Genomic DNA, 13,152 nt, shown 5'->3' on the forward strand with positions numbered 1-13,152 from the left:
CTCCTTATTTGAATATATAAAAATTATATAAATAATATAATCTTATTTTATTAATGAAAAAAATTTGAGATATGCTTTTCAAAATATAATTTTTAAATATGGTAAAGTAGGATTTATATTCAAAACAAATTTTTTGATTTTATTTTATTTATCAAATAAGTCAAATAGGTTTGGCTTTTCACTAATACAGAGAAATTAATTACTTGTAAAGAATAAAAAAGAGAAAAGATAGCCAGAATAAAAAAACATTAAAAAAAATTCATAATCTATATATTAATAATTTTGTTGGTTTGTTATATTTATTTTATTGTAAAATAAAAAAAAATATTATATACAGTAATTAATAATTAGATTCTATATACTAATACATATACATACATGGATATGTAATAAATTAAATTTCAATATCAAAATATATAGATTTTAATAATAAAATTGATCTTCTTAAAATATATATAACCATAAATAAATTATTTTATAACATAAAAATGTGTTCATATAGCAAATAATAATAATACTAATAATAATAAATATAATTAAATTATATAATGAGAATTTAATATAGGAAAATTAAGGGTTAATTACACTTAGCACCCTCGAGGTTTCCCTTGATTACAACGAGATACCTTCCATGTTTTCGTAATTACATTGCACACCCTCGAGATTTTCCTTAATTATAACTGAATACCTTTATATTTACATAATTACATTGCACACCCTCGAAGTTTTTCCCTTAATTACATCCGAGTACCTTTATGTTTCCATAATTACATCCGTCTCCCCTCTGACAAAGTTTCATCCATAAAATGTACTCTCTTTCTTATGTGGCAGTTATAATTTTATTCATTATCCTTTGTATACATTAATTAAACATGGATTTTGATTGATTTGAAAAATAAAGTTTTTTTTTATTTGAAAAATAAATTTTTTTTTTTAATTTGAAAAGGTTGAAACCCAACAGATAGTAACTTGTTTGGCCGTTCATTTTCAAAAATAATTTTTGAAAACAATTTTAAAAAGAAAATATAAATTAGAAAATATAAAAATTATGTTTTAAACATTGCAGAGGGTATCGTTAAAAATTGGAGTTATTCTTGTACTTACTATCCGTTGGATTTCAACTTTTCAAATTAAAAAAATTTTATTTTTGAAATCAATCAAAATTCACGTTTAATTAATATATACAACGGACAATTAATAAAATTTTAATTGGCACATAGAAAAAGAGTATATTTTTATGAATGAAGTTTTATCAGAAATGAGCTGGACGTAATTCTAGAAACATGAAGGTACCTAGTTATAATTAAGGAAAAAAATCTTGAGGGTGTGCAATATAATTATGGAAACATAAAGGTATCCGATTGTAATTAAGAAAAATCTCGAGGATGTGCAATATAATTATGGAAACATGGAAAGTTCTCGATTGTAATTAAAGAAAATCTCGAAAGTGCTTAGTATAATTAATCTGAAAATTAATTATTGTAATGAATAAAAAAATATATTTGAATTTGAATTTGAATTCTATAGATTGAAAATATTATATAAATACATTTAAATTTGAATTTTATAATTAAATAATATTACATATATAGGCTAAACTTTTAATTCCTAATAAACTTTTACAATATGAATTGAAAAAAAAAATTAAGATCCAAATATACTAAGTAATAATAAAACTTTTAAATAATTTTTCAAATATGACAGGGCAGGTTAATTTTATCAACCAGTATATGCTCAAAATTCGAGTTCTAAGGCTTTAAGAGATCCCAGGTTTTGATGATAAATCAAAAAGTAATAATGTTGAAATGGTTTTAATAAATGAATAGGTTTTTTTTTTTTTTTTAATTTCGTTACATATGATTACTATTATTACTATTGTTTCAATATATCTAATTTTTATTTATCTTTAATTTGCTGTTTCAGATTATTTTAAATTATTTTTTTATAACAAATAACACATATAATATAATTTAAAATTCTGTATGTAAACTGCATGTAATATATAATGACATTAAAGCTTAAATATTATTATTTATGATATTGTATATATTATCTATATAATATAGAAAAATAAGATAGTTAGTAAAAACAATTTTCCATATTTATTGTCAGATTTGAATATAATTAATTATTAGAGATTATTTTTTAAATCATTTATTCTAGTTACACATATCATACATTGCATAGGGATCAATGCTACTATAAATTTAAAGTTGATGATAAGTAACTCAACTATTTAGAGCAGTCAAATTAAATGTATGTGATGTAACAAACTTGATATGATATGTAATCAAATGGTTTTATATGATGAATTCTACTTATTTTTAACTTAAAAAGTTGAGTATATTCTCACTTAAGCAAGACTAAAATTTTAATATAGTAAAGATGTGATACCTTATGGTAAGGATATTCTATTCGGTAAAACCTATCATTAAATATATTTTGATTTTTTTTTTCACGAATTATAGAAATAACAACTCTTCAAATTTGTATAAGATTCACTTTTAATCTTTACAAAAGATTGACTGGGTACTTTTAAATTTGATTGTAATTTATTTTGGATGTGCCTACCAATATAACTAACATGGTTTACTACATAAGATATCCTTAAAATATACATGTATATATATATATATATTATCCCAAAATAGTATTGGCAGGTATCAATTAAAGCCTTTTTTTGAATGTCAAACTTAACAGAAATTTAAAATTTTCTATGAAAATGAATTTTTTTTTTTAATTAGATAGTTTTCAAAATGTAAAAATTGCGGGCCATATAAAAAATTAATTCTCAAATTTTGGAAATAGGGTGAAAATAGGGTGAAAAATGATTTCTTCCTAAAAGGTATCATTATAACAATTTTTGAAAAATTGCTTCTATATATATATATATAAATAGAGAGAGAGAAAGGGGGGAGAGAGAGAGAGAGAGAGAGAGAGAGAGAGAGAGAGAGAGAGAGAGAGAGAGAGAGAAGGTGAAATGCTCTTTTAGAAATGTATTGACATGTCAAATATTAAAAATGTCATATCAGTTAATAATTTGATATTAAAACCTTAATTGAACAAGTACCAATCTTTGACACTTAACACATCACTAAATGTCCAACATATAAAATTGGAAAAAAAATTATATATATGTATAGTCAGACTTACATCAGATCGATCTGATAGTTTTAGCATCAAATCATTCATTATTAACTTTTAAATTACATTAAGAATTAGAATATAGAATTCAATTATCGACTTAATATATTTTTAGTGACATACTAAAACCAATTTGGGTAAAGTGAAGCCTCTATGGGTCTAGATAACCATAAAAATAATTTTAAATCTCAACTTTAAAGCAGACAAAGGGTTAAAAAAGTCATTAGCTCGATTTGGTAGCATTTTGTTTGTGTGTCTATATATATATATATGGATATAGTAGATTTTATTAAAGGCAATTGCACTGTTAGTTTTAAAACACTAATTAAGTTAACCACTCACAAGTCTTACATCTTCCAAAACTAACTAAACGCGAAAAAATAATTCTCATAAACTAATTATTGGGAAACCCATTCTCAAAAATCTTCTAACATGGATCTATGCAAAAAGTTCATTGATAGAATCTACATGGGGGTAACCCATTGGCTTTTTTCAAATAATAATTCCGAGTTAGAATAATAATTTTAAAACACCAATTAAGTTAATTACTTATAAATTCTAAATCTTTCAGTACTAATCACATATAGAATAATAATTTTCAGGAAACCAATTATTGATAAACTCATTTTTGAAAGTCTATTTGCCTAAAAATTTTGACACTTCTACAAAAAAGGTTCATTGGTAAAGTCTATACGAGGACAACCCATTGGCTTTTTTCAAATAATAATTCTGAGTTAAAATTCCAATAAATAGTTTTGAATTTGAATCCTCATATATATGGTATGAAAATATATGTATAGTCCATCTATTTCCTGGGAATCTTTGATTTAATTAAATCTAAGATGATTATATAGCAAATATTTATTAGTTGGTTAACTATATGTTATTATTTGAATTTTAAAAGGGTGTATTCAATTTAAAGTTAATGGATTTAAAATAGTTATAGATTTAAAGGATTTGATGGATTATTATAGAATTTCATAGGAATCCAATGAAATCTTTGGGATTAATGCTAGATTTTATATTGACAATTTTCTTCATAATTTTACTATTCAAATTTATTAAAATCCATTATTTTTTAAAATCTTTTAAAATCAATGACTTTTTAAATACCACTAGATTTTAAAAGGATTCTACAAAATCCTAATTGAATACACTTAGATTTTAATAAACTTTATAAAATCTATTAAAATCTGAATTGAATATCATTAAACTTGTATAGATTCTTTTAGAATCTAAATCGAATATCTCTAAACTTGTAAGTACTTTTAAAATCCTTCAAACTCTAAATTGACTACACCTCCTTTAAGTCTAAAACGTTAAAATGGTTTGTGATCTAAAATACTAAAATGGGATGTGATAACTCTAAGCATTTGCCATGTATGAATTTCTAATTTAGTAAAGTTAGAGATTTTTACTAAAAAATTCTTCTATATGCATATATACAAAGAAAGTTAGAATCACATCAAGAGACTAATGGTTTAAGAGCTTACAATCCACCCCTTTAAGGTCTAGAGACTTTGAGTCCACAACCTAAATTTACTAATATAATATTGTCCACTTAGATCTAGTTCACATAGTTTTATGATATTTTCCGTTTTAGGCACAGTATGCTGACACACTTTCAATCGAGTTCTAGCTCTAATATCCTTCTGTCATGACTCTGAGTCCATGACTTAACTTTACTAATATGATAGTAATCATTTTGGGCCCATTCCATATAATTTTATGATATTGTCTTTTTTAGGCCTAGTTCACATAGTTTTGTTTTGGAGAAATTATAGTTTCATTGAACAAACTTTATACAGTCTCACTATAAATTTATATTTTTACCTTTATTTAAAATTATTATTAAGGATATTTACTAATTAAACATATTTATGTTCAGAAATACAGGATCAAACATTTCAAATATGTTTATAAATATGTGATTGAATAACTTAAATATATTTATAAGAATACGATTAAATGTTTTTACATATGAATATCTTAGATGTATTTAGAAGTATACGATTGAATATCTTAAATACATTAAGAAGTATGCGACTAAATATCTTCGTATATGAATATCTCAAATATGTTCAAAAGTATATGATTGAACATCTCAAATATAGAAGTATATAACCGAACTTCTTTAGAGATGTTCATAATTTTGAGACTGAACATTCCAACGAATGTATCTTTCTATTGTGCAAAAGTGTTCTAACTAGAAAGAAAAATTTATGGAATTTTCATAACTACCAGTTTCATCAAAATACATTATGAAGAGTTTTTGTAGAGTGGTGTTTGATTTGTAAGCAATTTCTGAAAAAGAAAATTTATTTTTTGGCTTAATTAAAACTCTATTATTTCTGGATATTTTAGGTATTAGAAATATTGTATGAAGTTAATTTATATTTTTTTATATATTTAAATGGTAGTGTGCAAAGAAAGATATTGTATAGAGTTCTTTTAAAATTGTAAAAAGAACTTCTCTTTGTTTTGGTTTAAGGTCCAATGGCTTGCTTAAAATGCCTTATACTAGTGGGAGAAGTATCCAAACTTATATGAAAGTTTACCAATTCTTTTCTAAGCAATATGAGAATGTTCACTAGTTTTTTTGTTTTTTAGCCTTACATCCTTTACAGCTCACAAATTTTACCAAAACATCATGATGTTTTGATAGAAGAATTTCTATATATGTAAATATATATATAAGGAAATTCTACAGTAGGGACGGTTCACATGATAAAAACGTGTGGATGTTCGCATCATAGACAGATGATATATATATATATATTAACTTTTTTTTTATTGTTATTTTCTCATAAAGTTATTATTCCTATATTAGATGATAAACATCTTTAAGTGAAATTGAATTTCCATATCCAACAAAAAAAGAAATAAAACCAAATTATATATAATAATGATCTAAATTTAACATATATAATTCGTGTTATATATATCTATTTTTTTTTATTCTATTATATATTCTAAGGTTAGGATTGTTAAGATTGAAACCATAAAGATTTATATTATCATTCAATTGTTTTAAAAGTTCAAATTAATATATATATATATATATATATATATATATATATATATATATATATATATATATGGAGAGAGGGAGAGAGGATGATTCTCCTATAAGGATGTTCTAATAGTTTTTCCATAATCTTTACTTTTTACGGCATGTTTAGACAGAGGTAAAGTTAGTGAGAATCTATTTTCCTTAGGAAAGCAATAACTTTTTTTGTTTGGATATTTATTGTAAAGTGGAAAAGTGTAGGTCCAGAAAATTAGATTCCCACAAATGTAGGAAACTATGTGGGAAAAAAATTCTCACATATATATGTGTCATTTTGAGAATCTCAGATAAATTAGTTTTGAAATTTTTTAAAATACATATTTATAATTAATTTATTATATAATATTAAATTTAATTACTTATAAATCCCAACTTCTCTATTACTTACCAAACAAACTAAGAAAAAAATTAATACTCAGAAAACTGAATCCTAGTAAACTAAATGCGGAGAATAATTTTCCCTCTCAACTTTGACGCTTCCCAAACGGACCCTTAGTTCTTAAATTGTTTCAAGAGTTGAAATATAGAATTCTTGGAACGCTTTAAATGAGCTTGTATAGGATTCACTTTGCCCTACCAAAGTTTTAATACATTACCCAACTTATTTAAACCACTAAAATATTTTTAAATCTTATCTATTGAAAAAATTTGAAAGTGGAAAATTGAGGTCCTGGTTGAAAAAAAAAAAAAAAAATCAAAACGTCTTGATATTGAGTGTATATTTATACATACTAGATTTATCTGAATTTACATGAAGTCATATACAAATAAGTTTTTAACTCTTAACACATTAAAGAATCTAATATTGATAATAAAAGTACTAATGATAGGAGAATAACAACTATTCTATCATAGACGATTTATTTATTTATTTTGGCTAGAAACATATATGCTATTTTAACAAAAGATAACTTTCAAATATATCTTTTAAGATTTTACACCTCTCAAAAGGGGGGAAAATACTAATTAAACTTATATGAGAACCTAGAATAAATAAGATTATTTTATTATTAAATTGTTTGTGCGACCTGTTCAAAGAATCTAAAATAAAATGAGTGATATATATACAAATGTGTTGGATATTAATAAATAAACTACTCTTGATTTTGATGCTTATGTTAATTAATATGATCTTTCAACGTTGATTTTATAAAATTGACTCATTGTTTGGAAATTTTGTTTCAGAAAAATGAAAACAAAGTAAAATATTGAAGAAAGTGATCGTTCATAATATTACTCATAGCTGTTAACAATATAAATGATAAAAAATCATTATAAATTTTTCCACGTACCTCTGAATTAGGATATATAAGAATCTACTCGATTGGACTATATTAAAAATGTTTCAATATGGTTGAATTGAACTTTTGATTAAAAATAAATAAATTAATTAATGTAAAATAGTTTAGTTAAAGACTGCATAAATCTAGTACTGTTTAATGTTAAAATATATATCTCTAAAATATGTTCTTTCTATTGGTCCCTCTTCTTAGTTTTTTTTTTTTTTTTTTCAGAATTCATATAAAAGTCGTAATATATATATATATATATATATATATATATATGTATATATAGATAGATAGTCAATTTGACAATATTGTCAAAAAATTAAGAATCAAATTGACGATATTCAAAGTTTAAGGGGAAGATACCTTATAATTGTGATTAGCCCAAATAGTAGTCTAAATTTCCACATCCCATCTTTGGACTTAATATTTGAGTTTTCATGACTTGATCCGACTTGATTAATAATATGATTTGTGTATGATTAATACTATTGATAATAAAATCTTGTTAATTAAATTTTGATTATCAAGTGAGGGGTAATAACTTTTGCAAGTTGTTAAACAATGAAAATAAATAAATGAGATAGACATAGAGAAACAAGTAGGGCGTAAAAGCATTCAAACAGAAAAGTGACATTCATTTTTTATTTTTTATTTTTTTAAAGAAAGTGACATCCACTTACCATTCTTTTGTATAAATAAACATTTAATTTTCTAACCACTACAATAATTTCTCTCCTTCTTTTATTTTTTTATTTAATCAAATATAGAAGGGAGGCTTTTCGCCTAAAGCAAGGTTGGAACTTGGACCTTGAGATGCATTTTTAGTGGATCTACCGTCGAGCCAAACCTATGAGTACTCTCTCCTCTTAGTTAAGTTTGGACTTTGTCAATTATTTCTTCTTCTTTTTTTATAAATTTTTTTTTCCCCCATTGGACACATATTTGCTAAAAATAGTTCTAGTTTAGGGTAAAAAAGAAAAAAAGAACCAAAAACTTTTTCTTTGCTTCATTCATCTCTTTATTTTAAGTAGTCAGTTTTTGAAAATTATATTTTTCAATTTTTTTATTTTAAAAGTCAAGAATTTTTTTAAAAAAAATAACAAAAAATAGGTTTGACCATTTAATTGAAGTGAGTCAAACCCATTTTCTATTTAAATTTATGATTTTGGCACTAATGCATAAGTAGTTTTAATAATTTTGTACTTTACCTTATGTAATACCAAAATTAGCATCAATATCTCTTAAAATTGTAAATACAACATTAATATTTTCACATTGTAACTTTCTTAACTATTAAAGTACATGTCCACTGTTTTCTCAACCAAAAAAAAAAAGGTTCATGTCCACTTTATTTAAGGAGATTCTTCTTTTCTAAGCAACATTATAATCGGAATGAAAATTTTATTTTGGTTAATATAACTTAGTAGTTTAAAAAATCATTATGTGAAGGTTTTAAATCAATATTGCACTATTTACAAATTTAAAAGGGCGTGGATACTAATTCATAACTATAATTGATAAATTGTAAAATTTTTGAAACTACCAGAGTATTGTTGTCAAAAAGTCCTTAATCTAATTAGTGTTACTTTCATCTAATAGTGTGCAAGTTCTTATTCTCCCTTTAACAAGAATAATCCATACTTTGATATCTGTATATATAGAAGAGAGAGAGAGAGAGAGAAAGAGGGAATGGGGAAAAATATTTATTAATTTATAGAACTATACAAAATAAAATTAAAGAGTGCTGTTAAACTATTAAAAAAGAAAAAAAGAAAAAAAGAGCGATTGTTAGTCCTATGTAAAATGTTCCTTTCTTTATTTTAAGAATTTGTAAAGACGGTTTTTATTGCAGGAAATTTACTCTGTAATATTGTTAAATAGGATTTTTGAAGATGCTTCTACTATAATGTGTAAAATATAGTGTCTATCACACCGGTTAGCTAGCTACTCTTCCATCTAGATAAAAATAAATAAATAAATAAACCCCCAAAAAAAAAAGGAATAGTGGAATGAAAACCTTAAAAAAAGTTGCAAGGACCTAATTATAAACATTGTTTGGAACAAGTTTTTATGGCATTTTGAAACCCCTACTTGAATACGAGACCAGAGAAAATTGATAAGAAAAGCAAAAAGTGATTGTTTTAAGGCTCTCAATCTGACTGACTTATGCACAAAATTGATAGCTTTTTTTTTTTTTTTTTTTTTGGGGGGGGGTAAATAAAATTGATAGCTTTTTGCTGAAAAAATGAGTACATTTTTTTAATACTTTGTCACATGCTCACAAGCCCCTGATGATGGACTGCCCTTTGTCCTGCAATGTACCACTGCCACTGCAAAAACCATCTTTCCTTGACCAGCGCACTTACTAAGGCTCAACTTATATAAAAAAATTAGATTCAGATGCACCTTTACACGTACATATACACGAGTAAATTTCATGTACTCCCGGATACAAACAAGTACATTTTTTATGCACAAATTTCAATAAAATTTTATCAAAAATTAAATTATATCCTGCAACAAGCCAATTTATTATTGGATATAACTGATTATAAGTGAATATAACTTCAAAAAAAAAAATTTGATAAAAAAAATCACTATATGTAATTTGCTATTATGTAAGTTTGTAAAACAATATATATATACACACAATTAATCTCAAATAAAATTTATTTTATTTTATTAAATTAAAATTTATTATTGAATCATATTAAATATTAAATTTTAAAATTTTAAAAATAATCATATTTTAATAATATATTAAAATTTTATTTAAAAAAATAAATATTATTGGAATTCGATAATAATAAATATAATTTTAAATTTTAATTTTTAATATGATTTAAAAATTGAAAAAAAAAATTATGTTAATTCTCATATTAAATATCTTATTTGAGCTTGATTAATAAGATAATTAACATAACATCTTCTCTTTTTGGTCTTTAGATTACATTAAATAAATATTGAAGTATTAAAAATTTATTTATTAATTACCAAATATGATATATTCATTTTTTTTGAAATAGCACCATTAAAATTTTATTTTATCATATTTTAAATTTTAATATGATTAAATGATTATTAAAGATGAGCCTTAGTTTACTACAATAACATGGAGATATATATATATATATATATATACATATACTTACATCAAACATGCCAAGCTTAAAACATGTAAATTCCATGCAAAGAACATAATAAATGCTTAAAATAAAAAATGCATGCCATTCACATGAATTAAACCAAGATTTTTTTTGGTAATGAATTAAACCTTGAGATTGTTGAAAGATATCAGGTTTCAATTTTCCCAAAAAAATAAAAAGGAAAAAAATATTATAATAGAGAAAAATGGTGGGGGTCTAAGATTGGGAAGCTAAACCAATATTTTAATGACTCTAGAGGTTGATTATGTTTTATGTCAAAGAAAATGCGCTAAGCATTTGAATAATAGATACTTTGGAAAGTCTCGATTTTTTGATTGAATATTTGAATACTTTTTCCAAGTGTCGATGCCACGTGCTATGTACAATCAATCTAAGCTCCTCTGATGAAGGGGGGTTTTGAGAATGAATTGGGAAGAGAACCCTACTGAGAAAAACTTTTCCACATTGCTCACATGCGCATGAAAAGGAACAGTATAAAATTATTTGTAATGTACTATATAAACAATAATATTAATTATTTATTGGGAACAATTAATTTAGGCGGTTTTGTTCTTCTGTGTGACTGACTGCCACTGTTGCATGAAATCATATGAATAAAAAGTAAAAATAATATCAAACAAAATCATCATATAAGATTGATTTATAACTAATTTTTTCAATGGAGTAGTCATATGATTAGACGGATCTTGAGGAGGAAATAATTACATAACAAATTGTTTGTAATTAGTACCCTATATAATATAATATATATTTATTTATGTATATATGTTTACTGTTTATCATGCGGGTGATCACCCAATAATTCAAAAAGGTTAAAGGTTAGGCACATTGGATTCTTTTACAGGAAAAAGAGAGAGGGGGTAGTTTTTATGTTTAAAAAAAAAAATTTAAAAATTAATATTTTATAATTGAATAATATTATAAAAATATACTTATCATCGATAACATTAACTTATAAATAATAATTAAGTATGAAAACAAAGTTGAAAATGTTTAAATGAAATTTTTTTTTTCCTTTTATATAATTATGGCTTTGTCAGCACCAAATGAAGAGGTCAAAATTTCTTAAACATATCATATACATCCATCATTCAAGATCAAAAGTCCCTAGATTTTTATTTTTTATTTTTTTAGCAACAATAAGTCCTATTCAAAACTTAAAACCAGTTGGAATGTGTTATGGTTATCAAATAGTTTGTTTTTTTGATCATTTATAAAAATTTTCTCTTTTAGTATTCTGAATACATAACTTCCTAAATATGAATATAAAAAATATATTAACTGAGTTAACATCATTTGATAAAAAAATTGTACATTCAAAACATGACAACTAATGTAATGGGTGAATTCTTTTTGTTAGAACTAACCCCTGCTTAAAACAAGCGAAATATGATATGACAATTAACACTATGTTTAGATTAATGGATAGGAAGGAATATGAAGGAAAATATTTAAATTTTTTATTTGGATGGTTAAAATAAAGTGAAAAGCAAAAAAAAAAAAAAAAAAAAGAAATCTTGAAAGAATTTATTTTTTTACTTTAATCAAGTTTATTTTCCATCTAAACTTGACAAAAAATGGATGGAAAAGAAGAAAGTTTTAATGTTTTTTTTAATATTATCAAATTGCCTTTAATAGATAATTCTGTTTACACTATAAAATTTGCTAAACACATTATATTTGTAATAATTTTAATCTCCAAAAATACCAATTAATGAAAGATAAAAAATATCTATAAGCATTTAAAAAAATATATGCATAATTATGTGTACTAGATATATCAATGTCGTATAAATTATGCATATTGTGCTCTTAACAATAAATGAAAATATAAATTTATATTATATAAATTGGAGGAATAAATGCATTTCGGTGTACATATATATCAAACAACTCAATATTGTTTAGATTATAAATACCAACTTCTTAACAATAGATGAGAACATAAGCTTGAATTATATAAATTGGAGAAATATATATGCACTATGTATACTTGTTTTAGACAAACATATATCATCTAATTTACATACATCACACTCTCAAAAGTAAAATTGACATATTTTATTAGTATATAAAGCAAAAACAAATTTTAGTATAGGTGTTTGTAGAATTTAATATGCCTAATAACTTCTATAGTTCGAATAAAATTGTTTTATTATTATTATTATTATATGAAAATATTTGTTGTCTTTCACATTAAAACCTTTTCACTTAATCATCTATATAATAATTATAATAGAGTATCACTTATATGTCATCAGTGATAATTGTCATCATTTTATATGGCAATAAATCCAATATTAATATGATTTTTATATATACATATGACCCACTGATTTGTAGGCTTTTTTTACTTATTATATATATAGAATTCACTATCATATAAGATGGTAATAATCAAATAATCACCACTGGTGATAAATATCATTTTTTTATAAATAAATTCTTTTCTTTTCTTATTTTTACTCATCAAACTTAATTT

Source organism: Ziziphus jujuba, chromosome 9 (assembly GCF_031755915.1).
Source record: "Ziziphus jujuba cultivar Dongzao chromosome 9, ASM3175591v1".
NCBI classification, from domain to species: Eukaryota; Viridiplantae; Streptophyta; class Magnoliopsida; order Rosales; family Rhamnaceae; genus Ziziphus; species Ziziphus jujuba.